Genomic DNA, 19,143 nt, shown 5'->3' with positions numbered 1-19,143 from the left:
CTTCACTTGTGTCCAACTCTGTGCGACCCCATAGACGGCAGCCCATGAAGCTGCCCCGTCCCTGGGATTCTTCAGGCAAGAACACTGGAGTGGGTTGCCATTTCCCTCTCCAATGCATGAAAGTGAAAAGTGAAAGTGAAGTCGCTCAGTCTGCAGTGTTTTTCGAGCCCAAGAAAATAGAGTCTGTCATTATTTCCATTGTTTCCCTATCTATTTGCCATAAAATGATGGGACCAGATGTCATGATCTTAGTTTTTTGAATGCTGGGTTTTAAGCCAGATTTATCACTCTATTCTTTCAATTTCATCAAGAGGCTCTTTAGTTCCTCTTCACTTTCTGCCATAACGGTGGTGTCACCTGTATGTCTGAGGTTATTGATACTTCTGGAGATCTTGATTGCAGCTTGTGCTTCATCCAGCCTGGCATTTCGCTTGAGGTATTCTGCATATAATTAAGTAAGCAGGGTGATAGTATACAACCTTGATGTACTCCATGCCTGTAGGGGCTGCTAGTCTACAAATTCATGCTCAAGTGGTTATCTTGTCTTGCTTGAATGGACAGGGATACTCAGGTCTGGCTGCTCCCCAAGTCTCAGAAAACTGGAGTGCAGTAAAAACCACCAGTGGCAAAAATGCTGATTAGAGTCACACTAATCAATCATAGACACTCAAAGCAGCGTACTTCTCCAAGTCTGAGTTGGTCCATAGTAGGTGCTCAGTAAATACCTGTCCACTGGCTGAATGAAAAATGACGAGAAGACTTCCCTGGTGGTCCAATGGTTAAGAATCCACCTGCCAATGCAAGGGACTTGGGTTCAACCCCTGGTCTGGGAAGATTTCACCTGCCGTGGGGAAACTAAGCCTTTGCTCACAAACTACGGAAGCCCGAACTCTAGAATCCGTGCTCTGCAACAAGAGAAGCCACCGCCATGAGAGGCCCGTGCAGCGCAGCTAGAGTAGCCCCTGCGTCCTGCACCTAGCAGAGAAGGCAACGGCACCCACGCCAGTACTCTTGCCTGGAGAATCCCATGGACGGAGGAGACTGGTGGGCTCCAGTCCATGGGGTCGCTGAGAGTCAGGCACGACTGAGTGACTGCACTTTCACTTTTCACTTTCATGCATTGGAGAAGGAAATGGCAACCCACGCCAGTACTCTTGCCTGGAGAATCCCAGGGACAGGGGAGCCTAGTGGGCTGCCGTCTATGGGGTCACACAGAGTCGGACATGACTGAAGCAACTTAGCAGCAGCAGCAGCTGCAACTAGAGAAAGCCTATATACAGCAATGAACGTGAACACCCAGCACAGACAAATAAACTTAAAAAAATTTTAAATACCTATTATAAGCCAAGCGCTGGTCTAGGTACTTGGGTTTCATCAGTGAACAAAGGTAAAAGCCTCTGCCTCCTGGAGCTCACATTTTATTTGGGGCAAAGTGGAGGATGGGGAAAGACAATAAATAATGAATGTTATCATTCTGGTCATGGTGGAAAATCACACCAACATGCCCACTAAAGATAACTTAAAACACAGGACAAAATGTCTTCTTGAAAGCATAAAAGAGCTAAGAAGGAAGTGAGGCATTTTGGGGCCATGCTGAGTCTAAAAGATGAGGTTCATACCTGACAGACATGGACTTATCTAATCTTTACAACCGTCCCCTGAATTGTCCTAGGGGACCAGTAGTGCTGGTGCATGGCCAGGGCTGCCTCAGTGTTGTGAAATAAATTAGTGAGCATGCTAGGCTCTGGGGCTTTATATACATGGTCCCATTTGAGCCTCATAGCATCTCTGTGAGATGGAAACTATTGCTTACTGTTATTTTCCTAACTTTACAAATGAGACAACAGAGTGTTTAAGTGACCTGCCCAGGGTCACACAGCTAGTCAGTGGCAGAACAGGCTTTGAGCTCAAGTCTGCGTCCAGAGTCTGTAAACTGAACCACGGTCCGTGCCACCTCTTGGTAAATAGCATCTGTTGTTTTTCTATTAGCTTTAGTAGAAAGATAACTCTAGTAGGAATGTCACTGTTACCTTGTTTATGAAGAAATGAGTATATTATCTTTATGGAAGTCTTGTTTTATGCAAAGATGTTAAAAAGTGCTTAGATAAGGAAAAACTACAATCCAAGCACAGCCTACTGGTGTTACTCCAAACTGTAGACACAAATTCATCGACGAGCAGGAGAAAATTCTTAAGGCTGAGCTAGTGAACTCAAACTGAGAACAGATAGTGCTGGAGGCCAGGACAGGGAAGCCACCTGATTCTACGTCCTCTCAGCCCGCCTAGGCCAGGACACTCACACGACAGGTTAGGGATGGTAGGGGTGGCCTCAGTTCTACACCCTCCTTGACTGCTGAGAACCTGGGCCCTCCCAGGGTGGGGTGTCTATGTGATGTAACGGTCAGGTTCATGGTGTCAGATCTAGCCTGTGACATTGAGCAAGTGACTTGATTTACTCATTTTGCATTTTCTTGTTAATTTCTTAACTTAACTTTTTATTGGCGTCTGTGGATTCACAACGTTCCGTTAGTCTCTGCTGTACGGCAAAGTGAATCAGCCCTGATATACATGTGTCTACTCTCTTCGACTCTGTTCGCATATAGATCATTACAGAGCACTGAATACAGTTCCCTGTGCTCCACAGCAGGTTCTCACTAGTTGTCTTTTATACATAGTAGTGTGTACACGTCCATCCTGATCTCCCATTTTATCCCCACCTCCTTCCCCTTGGTAAGCGTGAGTCTGTTTTCAACTTTTGTCAATAGGCTTATTTGTATCTTTTTTTTTCTTAGATTCCACATATAAGTGATAGCAGGCTTCTCTGATAGCTCAGTTGGTAAAGAATCCGCCTGCAATGCCGGAGACTCTGGTTTAATTCCTGGGTCCTGAAGATCTGCAGGATAAGAGATAGGCTACCCCCTCCAGTATTCTTGGCTTCCCTTGTGGCTCAGCTGGTAAAGAATTTGTCTGCAATGCGGGAGACCTGGGTTTAATCCTTGGGTGGGGAAGATCCCCTAGAGGAGGGTGTGGCAACTCACTCCAGTATTCTGGCTTGGGGAATTCCATGGACTATATAGTCCACAGTGGAGAAGGAAATGGCAACCCACTCCAGCACTCTTGCCTGGAAAATCCCATGGACGGAGGAGCCTGATAGGCTACAATCCATGGGGTTGCAAAGAGTTGGACACGACTGAGCGACTTCACTTTCACTTCACTTTCACTATAGTCCACAGGGTTGTAAAGAGTCAGACACAACTGAGCGACTTTCACTTTCATAAGTGATAGCATATGATATGTGTTTTTCTCTGTCTGACTTACTTCTTTCAGTATGACAATCTCTAGGTCCATCCATTGAGCAAGTGACTTTAACAGCACTTTTGCAAAATGGGAGTGATAACATATAACTAAGATCATGGCATCCGGTCCCATCACCTCATGGCAAATAGATGGGGAAACAATGGAAACAGTGGCTGACTTTATTTGGGGGGGCTCCAAAATCACTGCAGATGGTGACTGCAGCCATGAAATTAAAAGACGCTTACTCCTTGGAAGGAAAGTTATGACCAACCTAGACAGCATATTAAAAAGCAGAGACATTACTTTGTCAATAAAGGTCCATTGTAAGGCTCGGAGAACCGCACTCTGAAAAGGACACTCGGGGACAGCCTCTAATGGACTGACGAAGTTTATTATCCAATTGTGTAGTTTTATAATTTTCAGGGACTAGAGCATAAGGCTGCCTTGCACGTAGCCATTCCAGATAAACATTAAAGCATTCAAGCATAAAATACAGTTCCCACCGCCCAAGCCATAACATAGCTTTGGCGAAACTCTAAAGGGAGTCTTATCATGAAACAACAGTCCTTGCTCCCAGAAACAGGCGGTCAGAAGGAAGCCTTCGAACGCCTCAAGGCCGGGCGTATTGACCCTTCGTCATCCGTTCCCAGCCTTGGGCACTCAGTGAATGCTCATAACCCTTTGTTATGCTCGTCCCAGCTTCCAACCTTCATCATGAGTGGAGCAAATACATTTTCAGTATTTGCTCAAAGCCTTCCAGCTCCTCCACATTTCTTCCCTTTTTTTTTCAAGAGCAAGGACTGCCGCAGCCATGGTGACTCCCGCTTTTTGGGCGGCGGTGACTCGAGCACATAACGTTCAGAATCTTATAAGAACAATAACAAACAAACAGATGAGCGCATAAGAAGCCATCGTATGGGGTACCCAATTTTTTTGTATTTAAAAAGGAAGTACTAGCGGATAGTGTGTTATAGAAGCCAGTGTTATATAACACAGGGGGCATGCTGCTAAAGGTAGACGTGATTTGTATTTGTTGATCTATCTGAGCTTGTTGGGCCCAGAGATCATGAGAATCTTTTTTCCAAGCAGTAATGAAATCATGATTTTGAATAGAATTATATAATGCCATTCCAGAAACTGTACCAACAGTTACAATTGAAAGAATACCCACTATGGTAGCTATAATCCAGCCAATAAAACGTTTGCTTCTTTTCAGGGATTTTCTCAGAACAAAAGACAACAACATGGAATCTGACCAAGGTTCAGAAATCTTAACTGGAACCCACAAATCAGTCCTTTGCCGGACTAAAAAAACACCGTATTTAGTAACATTAATTGGCACATTAAGATTTAAACAAGTATACAAACGACAGTACAGGACAGAATTGAGCCATTACTCCTAAATTGTCCAATAGCAAAAAGATAGGGCGCATTTACACAAGCATGAACATAACTGGCATAATTATACTCAATAGTATAATTATGTGGAATGGAAACATGTGCATAAGCATACAAGTCGCTAAACCGGGACAAGCAAGCAGGAATTTTCCAAAGATGCCAGTGTTCAGGCCCCAGGACTGGACTGATTATCTGGGGTCTGGGAGGTGAAAGACTTCCGTTGTACCAGTTCAAAAGTTCATCGCATTGATGCTAGTGTCCTGTTTGTGTTTGTTAAAATGTGGTGCTGAAACATTATACCATTGGCAGGTGTTATTTTTTGTGTGTGATTTTGAGCAATTTACAGAGTCCATGAGGCCCCCAATCAACAAAGTCATGTTGGTGTGAACAGAAACTTTTTTAAACCTTTCTCTACACGTGGACCAGTCCATCCCTGGCACAGATGATTTTTTTTTTTTAGGATACGTTGTCATAAGGAGGCTCAGAAGGCATCTGTTGCAATTTTTGTTTTAGTGCTGTGACCGGTCGGGGGGTGTGGAGCAAGGTCTGTCTGTCTTCTGACTCTTTTGAGTGGGACCCGCTGCTCGGTTCCATCATCTAAAATGACAAGATAATATCCCTTGCCTAGGAACTTAAGTGTTGCTGGCCACCATTGATTAAGACATTTAACCCAAACAGCAGTTTGTTCAGGCATACGCGATAGTGAATCAGAAAAATGTTGCTCTGTTCGTGTTTCCTGACTGTGTAGAGACAAATTAAAATAATTGATTGAGGCAAATTAAAATAATTGATTATTAGAAGGGCTATAGGCAAAATGGCTTTAGGTCCATAGGGGCCCCTTCCAGCTCCTCCACAGTCCATCTAGTCAAGACTGTGGTTTTTCCAGTAGTCATGTATGCATGTGAGAGCTGGACTGTGAAGAAAGCTGAAGAACTGATGCTTTTGAACTGCGATGTTGGAGAAGACTCTTGAGAGTTCCCTTGGACTGCAAGGAGATCCAACCAGTCCATCCTAAAGGAGATCAGTCCTGGGTGTTCATTGGAAGGACTGATGTTGAAGCTGAAACTCCAATACTTTGGCCACCTGATGTGAAGAACTGACTCATTTGAAAAGACTCTGATGCTGGGAAAGATTGAGGGCAGGAGGAGAAGGGGACGACAGAGGATGAGATGGTTGAATGGCATCACCGACTCAATGGACATGAGTTTGGGTAAGCTCCAGGAGTTGGTAATGGACAGGGAGGCCTGGCGTGCTTGGGTTCATGGGGTCGCCAAGAGTCAGACACGACTGAGTGACTGAACTGAACTGAACATATTCCAGTGGTTATAAGATGTACCACTAAGAAATAAACAAAAAAACACCAACTGCATGGTGACAACATGTCTTAACGATAGTGCTAGACAAGTCATAAACCAGTCATGGCAATTCTCCTGGCTTGGAGATTTCTGTCATTTCTTCTGCAGGATTGGCAATTTCTCCTGATTAGGTTCCATTTTGCTTGGTGCGTGGGCTTCCCTGGTGGCTCAGTGGTAAAGAATCTGCCTGCAAGGCAGGAGATGCAGGTTCAATCCCTGGGTTGGAAAGATCCCCTGGAGAAGGAAAAATGGCAACCCACTCTAGTATTCTTGCCTGGAGAATCCCATGGACAGAGGAGCCTGGCGGGCTACAGTCCATAGGGTCTCAAAGAGTCGGACACGACTGAAGTGACTAAGCACTGGCTCACGTGTAGATTTTTTGCCCACATCTTAGGAGCAAAATGTAACACAACTCCTGTTTCTAATTTGTCTTCTTGCCTTTGTAGTTCAGTCACTCAGTCATCTCCAACTCTTTGCCACCCCATGGGCTACAGCACAACAGGCTTCCCTATCCTTCACCATCTCCTGCCTGTCCCTCATCTTCTTCCTATCTTAGGTTCTGCCAAGCACTTGCTGTTGTTTCATAAGAGAAGAGTAGTCCTCTCTCTAAAGAAAAAACTCTGTTTCATTTGGTATCAGTTTCCCTCCCTGTTGCTCCATATCCGTGCCTTTCCCCGTCATCACTTTTATATGAATGCTGAATCACACCATGATATTTTCAAAGACATTTTAAATAGTACCAAATTCAGTACGATCCGTACCAACAGTGCATCCAACTCAGATGAAGGGAAGACAATGTGGGCCGCTGTGCTCAGTTTCTCACATTTGCAAACAATAATGTCCCCATCAGGACTTTGACATTTGATTCTAAGACACAATCCTAATGTCAGAGATATTAAAATATAGGAAGTTATGCATGTCTTAGGCTTCCCTTGTGGCTCAGTTGGTAAAGAATCCGGCTGCAATGCGGGAGACGTGGGTTCGATCCCTGGGTTGGGAAGATCCCCTGGAGAAGGGAAAGGCTACCCACTCCAGTATTCTGGCCTGGAGAATTCCATGGACTGTATAGTCCATGCAGCTGCAAAGTGTCGGACACGACTGAGCGACTTTCACTTTCATGCATGTCTTAGAATTGGGTAAATAGGGTAGCAAATACCTGTATTGATTAGAATTCTTTCGACAAGAAAGTGATGGAAAACTCAACCCAGATTGACTTAAGTAAAAGGAGTATACTGAGCTGTGCTGCTGTGCTGTCTTGTCTGACTCTTGCAACCCATGGACTGCAGCCCACCAAGCTCTTCAGTCCATGGAATTTTCCAGGTAAGAATACTGGAGTGGGTTGCCATTTCCTCCTCCAGGGTATCTCCCCAACCCAGGGATCCAGCCCGCGTCGCCTGTGTTTCCTGCATTGGCAGGCATCTCCTTTTACCAAGTCCAAAAGTCCTTGTATTAATGCAGCTTCAGGTATGGCTAAATTCAGGACTCCAGGATAAAATCAGGACTCAGTTTCTCTTCATTTCTCTCTCTTTCTTCCATAGGGGTGGCTTCCGTCTAAGATTTCACTTGGTACAAGCTGGAGTCAGCAGCTCTAATCCTACTATCCTCTCTGGTTTCAAGTCCAGCTAAAAGGAGCGAGCACCTTTGTCCCAGAACTTTGAACCTGAGTCTCAGTATCGCTCATTGGCTCTGACAGGTCACCTGTCTGGCTCTGGACCAGTCATCATGGTTGTGGGGGAGCTGCTGAGTTACCTGCTGGAAGTCCAAGGGCCGCTGGGGCTGCAGAGGGAAATGACGAGGATGGACGTGGGGCTGCAAAAACAGCACACAAGTGACTGTGGGGAATTAGGTGAGAGAAGCCTTCCCAGGGCAAGCCTCTCTGGATGGATGTGGTCCCTGCTTCTCCACACTGTGCAGGAGGAGGAGGCCTCCGCCGAGACCCACCCGCTCCATCTGAGTCAGCCTCGCGCGGCCTCCCTCCCAGGCCGCTGACACCGCACTGACTCAGCAGCTACGTGAGCTGGTTGCTGCCTGGAAAGTTAATAAGGCTGGGAACCAAGACATTCCTCCTGTGACGGGGTTGGTGCCTCGAGTGGGTGGAATGAATGAAAAAGAGTGGGAGCACCATGGCTCCTAAAGCGTTTATGAAGTCAAGAAGCTCAGAAAGCAAGGGAGGGGAAATGCATGGCAGCAGTGGGAGCTGGTGAGCCCCCAGCACCAGCGCTGGTCCCTGGCGGGGGTGGGCAAGCGCTGTCCCCACCCCCCACCCCCCCCCCCCGCCCCCGCCGGCCCCATCCACCCTCCAGCTCTGCCCATCTCTTTCCTTCAAATCTAAGGGTCAAGGAGCAGGACTGGGGGATCTGTCTATCCCTTGGAGGGTAGGGGAGAGAAGAGGGAGGCTCAGTTAGGAGGGGGTCCTGGGGGACAGGAAATAGGGGAGGCAGAGAGGGAAGATGGGGAGTGCTTGTCACAACCGCTCAGAAACTGGATGGAGCACAAACACGGAGCACCTGCTCTCTGCCAGGTCCCCAGTTAGGGGGTGAGGCCCCCCCCCAACAAATAGGATTTGTCTCTGCCTTCAGGGAGCACAGAGTCTGGTCTGGAGACAATAAGAAAATTGTTCATCGTAACAGAATGTGATGGCACAAGGACCTAGAGTTTATTAAAGGAAGGTACCCTGGGGGAGAAGTGAAGGAGGTCATTGCCAAGCAGGAGGCCTCAGGTCAGTCTAGCCTTGACTGAGACTAGAGGGTGTGTGTGTGTATGTGTATGTGTGTGTGTCTGCAGGAATGGGTGGGCTCTGGACACAGCTGTGGAACGGTTCCCCTCGAATCAGGCTTTGGCTACTGGCTTTTGGGAGTGGCAACCTGCCTGGCAAGGAGGCTCCTGCCAGCCAAGGACAATCCTCCACATGAGGGGACAGCTGGGGTGCCCACGAGGCCTCGGAGCCCTCACTCTCAACAGCTGGAGGATGGGAGCACCAGCCTTGTGGAGCCACCTGGACGGGGTGGAGGGGAGGTGATGCCAATGGCCTCTGCTCTGATGTTCCTCATGCTGAATGTCTGGTGGAGGATGGGGTAGGGAGCAGAAGGGAGCTGGGGGTCAGGGGACTTCCTGGAGGAGAAAGTCCTTCTGGGGCATCTTGTAGAACAGCTCAGGAGGTGGACAAGCAAAGAACGACCCTAAGGGGTCGATGTGTGCAACAGTTATAGGAGCACGTAGCACTTTCTGGGAAGGCTAAGCTGTTTAAGTAGGACACTGGGCTGTCACAGGGCTGGCCAGGGCCAGGTCATGAAGGTCCTGTGTGCCATACTAAAAGACCGGGGATTCAAGTTCTTTTGAAAAGAACCGGAATCTCACGCAAGTGTAGAGAAGGGACGTGTAGACATGGTGGGGCCTGGGGATGGGAGGGCGGATGAAATGGGAGACTAGGCTTAATATAAGTGCACTGCCACGGGTAAAACAGAAAGTGCCTATAGCTGCTGCATAGCACGGGGAGCCCGGCTCTGTGCTCTGCGATGACCCAGGAGGGCAGGGTGGGAAGGGGAAAAGTGGGAGGGAAACCAGGAGGGACCCTCTCCTGGGACCATGTGTATAAATATATGTTTGTATATATATCATTGCTGTTGTTGTTGTTCAGTTGCTAAGTCGTGTCCAACTGTTCTGTGGCCCCACAGACTGTAGCCAGCCAGGCTCCTCTGTCTATGGGGTTCTCTAGGCAAGAATATGGGAGTGGGTAGCCATTTCCTTCTCCAGGGAATCTTCTCTACCCAGGGATCAAAACCATGTCTCCTGCATTGGCAGGTGAGTTCTTTATCACTAACCCACCAAGGAAGCCCAAGCATGTGTGTGTGTGTGTGTGTGTGTGTATGTGTGTGAAAGTCGCTCGGTAGTGTCTGACTCTTTGAGACCCCATGAACTGTATAGTTCTAAGCCAGAATACTGGAGTGGGTAGCCTTTCCCTTCTTCAGGGGATCTTCCCAACCTAGGGATTGAACCCAGGTCTCCCACATTGCCAGCTGAGCCACCAGGGAAGCCCAAGAATACTCGAGTGGGCAGCCTATCCCTTCTCTAGTGGATCTTTCCAACCCAGGAATCAAACTGGGCTCTCCTGCATTGCTGGCAGGTTCTTTACCGACTGAGCTATCAGGGAAGCCTGGATATATGTATATATATAGCTGATTCACTTCATTGTTCGGCAGAAACTAACAACACTATAAAGCAATTATACTCCAAAAAAAAAAAAAAAAAGGTAAAAAGGAACTGGACTCTCCTTCCACCCCACTTCAGCCCTTCCTGCAGACAGTCAGCACCGTCATGGGGTGAGGCAGCCCAGCCCTGTTCGGGTGGGTGCAACCAAGGGCCCCAATGCTCTGCAGCACTGAAGTGGGCAAGAGGCCACCAGCAGGCAAATGGCCAGAGAGCAACGGCCAGAGAACGGCTGTCTCCAGGCGCTGAGGGAAATGCAGGAGTCAGGAGCAATTTGAAAGTTGTTTTCTTGACGTAGGCATTTTAGAAATAGAAAGAAATGTCGTCACAAGGGAGTCCCATGGAGAGGAAGGAACGCAGGATTTGGAGTCAGCAAAGCCAAAGGCCTGGGCCTGGGGCCCAGCACCACTGTGCCAGCTGGACAGCTCTGGGAAGGTCACTCGGCTCACCGAGGCCCTATTTCCACATCTGCACTGGGATCATATCTATTCCACGGGGTCAACTAAGATAACATCCGTGTGTAAAAAAGGTTGTGCAAATATTAAGTTACTGTTGTTTTGCAAAAACAAAAAGCCCACAGCAAGAATTCCTCAGGTAGTTTTGACCCCAGTTCCCACTTGGCACTGATTAGGTCGGTCGGGGACTTACTGGATGACATAGCAAGTCAGCAGCAGAGCTAAGGTGTCAACTCACCCGAGGACCGGCTCCAACATCGTCAGCAGAATCAGCTGAGATCCCGCTTCACTCTGCAGTTTAGATGGCCAAGGCATTCCCAGGAAGTCCCTTTCAGCACAGTGTTCACGGTGGTTCCCGTGGGCAGCCCCAATATGCTCCAAAAGGTTGGCAAGATGTAGCAATAGCTGGATGAGGTTCCCAAGAGGCAGGGCAGAAAGGGAGACAAAGAACAGACATTTGGCCTGAGAACAGAAGAGGCTGTGCATTTCTCCACCCTTCCTGTGGCCACAGCCCTCCAACTCCCGCCAATGTTTTCAAAATACTGGAGTCGATAGCCATTCCCTTCTCCAGGGGATCTTCCAGACCCAGGGATTAAGCCCAGGTCTCCTGCACTGCAGCAGATTCCTTACCATCTGAGCCCTTAGGGAAGCCCTCAAAACAGATTTGTTGAGATATAGTTCACTTACCATAAAAGGATCCTCTTGAAGTGTACAGTTCAATGTAGTTGTGTTGTGTTTTGTTTGTTTTGTGTACTCACAGAGTGGCACAAATATCACCACAACGAACTGTGGAATATTTTCATCTCCCCATAGAAGAGTTCTAGTCATTAGCGATCATTCCCTTCCCCCATTCCCACTGTCCTCCCAGTCCTAGGTAATCGTGAATCTACTTTTGTTTGTTGTTGTTGAGTCACTAAGTTTGCAACCCATGGACTGTAGCCCACCAGGCTCCTCTCTTCGTGGAGTTTCCCAGGCAAGAATATTGGAGTGGGTTCCCATTTCCTTCTCCGGGGGATCTCTGGACCCGGGGATTGAACCTGCATCTCCTGCATAGGCAGGTGGATTCTTTACCCCTGAGCCACCAGGGAAGCCCAAATCAACTACATTCCAATAAAAATTAAAACAAAAACAATGCATGAGGATCCCAATTTTTTACATCCTTGCCAGCACTTGTTATGATCTGTAATACATATAACAGCTATTCTAGTAGGTATGAAGAAGTATCTCATTGTGTTTATCTTATTGTGATAAACTATATATGATATTTATCATTTTAACTGTTTGTAAATAATTTGGTCACGTTAAATGTATTCCTCTTTTTGGTTTTGACTTGCATTTTCCTAATGTCTAATGATGTTGAGCATCTTTTCATGTGCTTATTAACCATTTGTATCTCTTCTTTGGAAAAATATCTCCTCAGATACATTACTCATTTTAAAATTGGATTGTCTGTAAACAGTGGAAACAGTGTCAGACTTTATTTTGGGGGGCTCCAAAATCACTGAAGATGGTGATTGCAGCTATGAAATTAAAAGACGCTTACTCCTTGGAAGGAAAGTTATGACCAACCTAGATAGCATATTGAAAAGCAGAGACATTACTTTGCCAACAAAGGTCCGTCTAGTCAAGGCTATGGTTTTTCCTGTGGTCATGTATGGATGTGAGAGTTGGACTGTGAAGAAGCCTGAGTGCCAAAGAATTGATGCTTTTGAACTGTGGTGTTGGAGAAGACTCTTGAGAGTCCCTTGGACTGCAAGGAGATCCAACCAGTCCATTCTGAAGGAGATCAGCCCTGGGATTTCTTTGGAAGGAATGATGCTAAAGCTGAAGCTCCAGTACTTTGGCCACCTCATGTGAAGAGTTGACTCATTGGAAAAGACTCTGATGCTGGGAGGGATTGGAGGCAGGAGGAGAAGGGGACGACCGAGGATGAGATGGCTGGATGGTATCACTGACTCGATGGACGTGAGTCTGAGTGAATTCCGGGAGTTGGTGATGGACACGGAGGCCTGGTGTGCTGCGATGCATGGGGTCTCAGAGTCGGACACGACTGAGCGACTGAACTGCACTGAACGGAAGAGCTCTTTGTATATTCCGGCTACAAGTCCCTTATTACAGATATGACTCATGAAGACTCTCTCCCGCTCTGTGGGTTGTCTTTTCACTTTCTTGATGATAGTCTTTGAAGCACAGAAGTTTTAACTTTTGATGAAGTCTAACTTATCTGTGTTTTCTAGTTTGAGTTTTTGATGCCATATCTAAAAAGGCTTTGTCTAACTCTAAGTCATGAACATTTACCCCTTTGTATTCTTCTCAGAGTTTTACAGCTTTCGTTATTTCGTTTAGGTCTCTGATCCATTTTGAATTAGTTTTTACATAGGGTGTGAGGTAGGGCTCAAATTTCATTTTCCTGTGTGTGGCTATCCAGTTGTCCCAGTATCATTTGTTAAAAAGGCTATTTGTTCCCTTGCTGGATTTTGTCACCCATGTCAAACATCACACTGCTTTTGAAGAAAGCAGTCCTGAAACAGTAATTTCTTCATGCAGTTAGTACAACTTGTGATGCCTGGCAGGTGAAGGCAGCTTTTGTCCTCTCGTCACAATCACCTCAGGGCCTGTGGTCTGAGGTGACTTGGTATCCAACATGAATTCCTAATATTTGATGTGTTAGTCGCTCAGTCGTGTCCACCTCTTTGTCACCCCATGGACTGTAGCCTGCCAGGCTCCTCTGTCCAAGGAGTTCTCCAGATAAGAGTACAGGACCACTCAGTTCAGTTCAGTTCAGTCGCTCAGTCATGTCCAATGCTTTGCGACCCCATGAATCACAGCACACCAGGCCTCCCTGTCCATCACCATCTCCCGGAGTTCACTCAGACTCATGTCCATTGAGTTGGTGATGCCATCCAACTCATCCTCTGTCGTCCCTTCTCCTCCTGCCCCCAATCCCTCCCAGCATCAGAGTCTTTTCCAAGGAGTCAACTCTTCGCATGAGGTGCCCAAAGTATTGGATTTTCAGCTTTAGCATCAGTCCTTCCAAAGAACACCCAGGACTGATTTCCTTTAGGATGGACTGGTTGGATCTCCTTGCAGTCCAAGGGACTCTCAAGAGTCTTCTCCAACACCACAGTTCAAACGCATCAATTCTTCGGCGCTCAGCTTTCTTCACAGTCCAACTCTCATATCCATATGTGACCACTGGGAAAACCATAGCCTTGACTAGACGGATCTTTGTAGGCAATGTAATGTCTCTGCTTTTGAATATACTATCTAGGTTGCTCATAACTTTTCTTCCAGGAGTGGGAGTGGGTAGCCATTCCCTTCTCCAGGGAATCTTCCCAACCTAGGGAACTGAATGAAGGTCCCCTGAATTGGCAGCCGGATTCTTTATCGTCTGAGCTACCAGAGAAGAGAGACAAAAAAAAAAAAAACCCTCAAATTGAATAACACAGACTGGGTGCCCCAGGTCTCCAAGTGGCTTGATGTGTTGCAATCTCTGGGGCCCAGAGTGGTGGTGGTGTTTGTTTTTCCATGTTTATCAAGAAAAGATATTTAACTGAACATGCAGTGGAGCTGCAATTTATAAGAATATGACATATTTGAAAACCCTTGAAAGCTTTTTGAAATCTTATAAAAAGCTCTTGACTGAATTATTGTATGTGATACCGTTCTTAAACTGTTTAACATACTTTTATTTTATTTTTTGAGGAACAAGAGCTCCATTTTTAAAATTTGATCATTTCTTGCATTTGAAGTACTGCTTGATGACATCCTTGGCTTGAAACTCTTTGCCATAACCCTAAAAAAATAAAGAAAAAACAATTTTACTAACATTCGGAAACTTGGCGAAGTTGTTAGCACTAGTTAAAGCAAATCTTTAACAAAAATTAGCGCATGTCTTTTGACAATGCTTTCCATCATTAAAATGTCTTATAGCGAATATTCAGTTCACTTCAGTTCAGTTGCTCAGTCGTGTCTGACTCTTTGTGACCCCATGAACTGCAACACGGCAGGCCTCCCTGTCCATCACCAACTCCTGGAGTTAACAATTACTCAGCTATTAAAAATAATGTATTTGAATCATTTCTGATGAAGTGAATGAAACTGGAGCCTACTATACAGAGTGAAGTAAGTCAGAAAGAAAAACGTCAATACAGTATATTAATGCATGTATATGGAATTTAGAAAGATGGTAACAATGACCCTATACATGAGACAGCAAAAGAGACGCAGATGTAAAGAACAGACTTTTGGACTCAGTGGGAGAAGGCGAGGGTGGGATGATTTGTGAGAAAAGCATTGAAACGTGTATTACCATATGTGAAATAGATCGCCAGTCCAGGGTCGATGCATGAGTCAGGGTGCTCAGGGCTGGTGCATTGGAACGACCCTGAGGGATGGGATGGGGCGGGATGTTGGGGGGGGGTGGTTCAGGATGGGGGAAACATGTATACCCATGGCTGATTCATGTCGATGTACGGCAAAACCAATACAATATTGTAAAGTAATTAGCCTCCAGTTAAAAGAAATAAATTTATTAAAAATAAACAAATAAATAAATTTTAAAAAAGAAAAAAAAGTCTTATAGCCATTTTCAGGGAACTTAATGACTTTCAGTGTTTTTAAGGCTTATAACATGGCTTTCCTCTTACCAGCATTTTCCAAATTTCTGCAGAAACACATGCAGGTAAGCAGATTCATTGGTTGGGTTTGTTTAACATATTTTTAAATTATGGTAACATATACATTGGAGAAGGCAATGGCACCCCACTCCAGTACTCTTGCCTGGAAAATCCCATTGACGGAGGGCCTGGTGGGCTGCAGTCCATGGGGTCACGAAGAGTCAGACACGACTGAGCGACTTCACTTTCACTTTTCACTTGCATGCATTGGAGAAGGAAATGGCAACCCACTCCAGTGTTCTTGCCTGGAGAATCCCGGGGACGGGGGAGCCTGTTGGGCTGCCGTCGATGGGGTCCCACAGTCAGACATGACTGAAGTGACTTAGCAGCAGCAGCAACATATACATAACAGGAAATTCACTCTGGGACTTCCCTGGTGGTCCCGTGGTTAAGACTCTGCACTTCCAACTGCAGAAACCATGGGTTCAATTCCTGGTTGGGAAACTAAGGTCCCACAGGCCACAGTTCAGTTCAGTCCAGTTCAGTTCAGTTCAGTCGCTCAGTCGTCTCCAACTCTTTGAGACCCCATGAATCGCAGCACACCAGGCCTCCCTGTCCATCACCAACTCCCAGAGTTCACTCAGACTCACGTCCATCGAGTCGGTCCATCCAGCCATCTCATCCTCGGTCGTCCCCTTCTCCTCCTGCCCCCAATCCCTCCCAACATCAGAGTCTTTTTCAATGAGTCAACTCTTCGCATGAGGTGGCCAAAGTACTGGAGTTTCAGCTTTAGCATCATTCCTTCCAAAGAAATCCCAGGGCTGATCTCCTTCAGAATGGACTGGTTGGATCTCCTTGCAGTCCAAGGGACTCTCAAGAGTCTTCTCCAACACCACAGTTCAAAAGCATCAATTCTTCGGTGCTCAGTTCTCTTCACAGTCCAACTCTCACATCCATACATGACCACTGGAAAAACCATAGCCTTGACTAGATGGACCTTTGTTGGCAAAGTAATGTCTCAGCTTCTGAATATACTATCTAGGTTGGTCATAACTTTGCTTCCAAGGAGTAAGCGTCTTTTAATTTCATAGCTGCAATCACCATCTGCAGTGATTTTGGAGCCCAGAAAAATAAAGTCTGACATTGTTTCCAGTTTCCCTATCTATTTGCCATGAAGTGATGGGACCGGATACCATGATCTTCATTTTCTGAATGTTGAGCTTTAAGCCACAGGCCACAAGGTGTGGCCAAAACAAACAAAAATGGACGTTAGCAATGTTTCAGCACGCGCTCAGTGCAGGATGTTCACTCACACTGTTGTTCAGCCATCTCCACCAGCCATCTCCAGAACTTTTTTATCCTCCCAGACTGAAACTTTGTACCCCTTACCTCCTAACTCCTCATCCCTCCTCCCCTCAGCCCCAGGAGACCACCGTTCTGCCTCTTGTCTATGTGAGTTTGACGGCTCCAGGTGCCTCACATAAGTGGGATCATCCACGGTTTGGTTTGCCTCCTTGATCTGGCTTCTTTCACTTGGTGTCATGTCTTCCGGGTTCAACCCTGCGGTCACACGTGTCAGAATTTCATGTAGCTGCTTTCCCACGCTTCCTTGGGATTTCCGTGAATCTCGGGATGAATCTCTACCCTTGAAGGTGATCTCATTGGTTTTCCTCACAATCAGAGGGAGCCTGCGGTCTCTGGGGTGCCTCACAGCTGACTGGCACCCACTGCCTGCCCAGGGGCATGACGACCACTGCTGCCAGGCTGGTGGGAAGCGCTGGGGCGGAGGCGAGCCTCGGGTCAGAGAGCACGGCCAGTATTGCTTGCATTCTGCTCCCTTCTGCCCACCTCTGGCCCAAGGCTTTCACAGAGATTCCTCTACTAGCCATTCATCCTCCCCACGTTGATTGAACGCCTGTTGTGTGCCCGGTGCTGTGTGAGGTGCAGGAGGTACCGTGAGATAGGGCAGACTTGGGCTTTGCCTCCCTGGAAGTTATAACCTAGTGAGGGGAAGGCATTAAACCACCAACCACTCAATAAATAAATGTCTGCTTACAATTGTGATGATGGCTTTGAAGTAAAAGATGTGTCGTGCCACAACCGTGTCAGTCGTGTCCGACACTGCGACCCCACAGGCTGTAGCCCACCAGGCACCTCTGTCCATGGGATTTCCCAGGCAAGAATACCGGAGAGGGCTGCCATTTCCTCTTCCAGGGGATCTTCCTGACCCAGGGATCGAACCCTGCATCTCTTTCGTCTCTTGCTTTGGCAGGCAGATTCTTTACCACTGCACCACTTGGGAATCCCCATGAAGAAAAAGTGTAGGGTACAGTGCAAACGTCTAAAATGGGGGTGCCAGGCTGCAGAGGGGACCAGGGCTGTACTCAGAATCCACTGACTGACGTGGTAGCCGTGACCTAACACTAGTATGAGGGTTGCAGGCCCTGCGTGCAAGGCATGCCAGGCTAACAGATGACTGGGTGGACTATGCTCCCCTGGGGTTTGCATGTCCAGCACCCACTCTGGTGTCTGCTCTCTGCTCCTTTTAGGAATTGTTGCTCCTGTTTCCAGGATCTCTGGGGGCCCCTCCTTTGTGGTAGGAGATGTCAGGTAAACTGTGCTTTACTTTGGAGGGAAAATCATGACACATTCCAAACACCGGGCCCCAAACCTTTCCTGAGATGTCAGGCCTTCGTAGTTTCATGGCATTTGGCTCACACCTGTGGCATCTGCTCCTCTCCACTCTCCAGGCCCTAGCTCATGATGTCATCAACATAGCATGCTGTCTCATGGGACGATGAAGTGTTCAAAGTCTGAGAATGGAAGAACCGTCAAAAGAGATAATGAAGTCCCGAGGCGAGATGGCAAAGGTGTGCCAATGACTCTGACAAATAAAAGCACGGTTTCTGATCTTTTTTTTTTTTTGCTTCTTGCAATACAGAAGATGGCATTTGCTAGATCAATAACTCCACCCTAGGTGTCAGGGACTGTATTTATTTTCCCCAGCAATGATTCCACATCTGAAATAACAGCTGCAATTGGAGTCAACACATAATTATGTTTACAGTAACCCACTGGCATCCTCTGACACCCATCTGCCTTCTCCACTGGCCACGCTGAGAGCAGCGTGTGAGAAAATCACCACCTAGCCTGTTTAAAGGCCTTGATGACACCATCAATCTCTCCAGTCCCCCGGGGGTGCAGTATTGCTTTTGGCTTATCACTTTATGAGGAGGGATCTCCATTTGACTTCTGTCCTCATCGAATCCCTTACTCTGCCAATCCAGGAGCCAACACGGTAGTTCTGTCAATGGCTGGGGATACCTATTGCAGCTACAGATGCAGGGGCAGGGAAGCAGAAAGCTTTGGAGATCCATGGGGACTGTTTGGCAGTCAGCCTAGTCAAACTCAATTTATTACCTGGAGAAGGATGTCCACATGCAGCATCCTATGCCAAAATAATAGAACTGAGTCATTGACATGCCCGTCAGTAGGGAAGTGGCTAACTAAACTCTGATATATACATGTAATATTAATAGGATCCACTTTAAAGTATTTCTTTATTTATTTGGCTGCACTGGGCCTTGGTCGGGGCACATAGGATCTTCGATCTCACTGTGGCATGTGGGACATTTTTAGCTGTAGCATGTGGAATCTTTTTTTTTTTATTGTGTCATGTGAACTCTTAGTTGTGACATGTGAAATCTAGTTCCCTGAATAGGGGTTGAACCCCTGGGCCCCTGCATTGGGAGAACATAGTCTTAGCCATTGGACCACTAGGGAAGTGGATCCACCCCCTTCAGTTCAGTCGCTC

At 46.9% G+C, this 19,143-nt stretch overlaps 1 non-coding gene across 1 annotated transcript; it reads right to left on the bottom strand.

Moving 5' to 3' along the window:
• Positions 1 to 15,287: 15,287 nt before the first annotated feature.
• Positions 15,288 to 15,418, bottom strand: LOC128071107 (small nucleolar RNA SNORA33). The gene has a single exon (XR_008201713.1). It is a non-coding gene; the product is annotated as a small nucleolar RNA SNORA33 (small nucleolar RNA).
• Positions 15,419 to 19,143: the final 3,725 nt, after the last annotated feature.

The sequence above is a fragment of the Budorcas taxicolor genome, unplaced genomic scaffold, assembly GCF_023091745.1.
Source record: "Budorcas taxicolor isolate Tak-1 unplaced genomic scaffold, Takin1.1 scaffold1471, whole genome shotgun sequence".
NCBI lineage: Eukaryota > Metazoa > Chordata > Mammalia > Artiodactyla > Bovidae > Budorcas > Budorcas taxicolor.
This window is presented reverse-complemented; position numbering and strand designations above follow the sequence as displayed.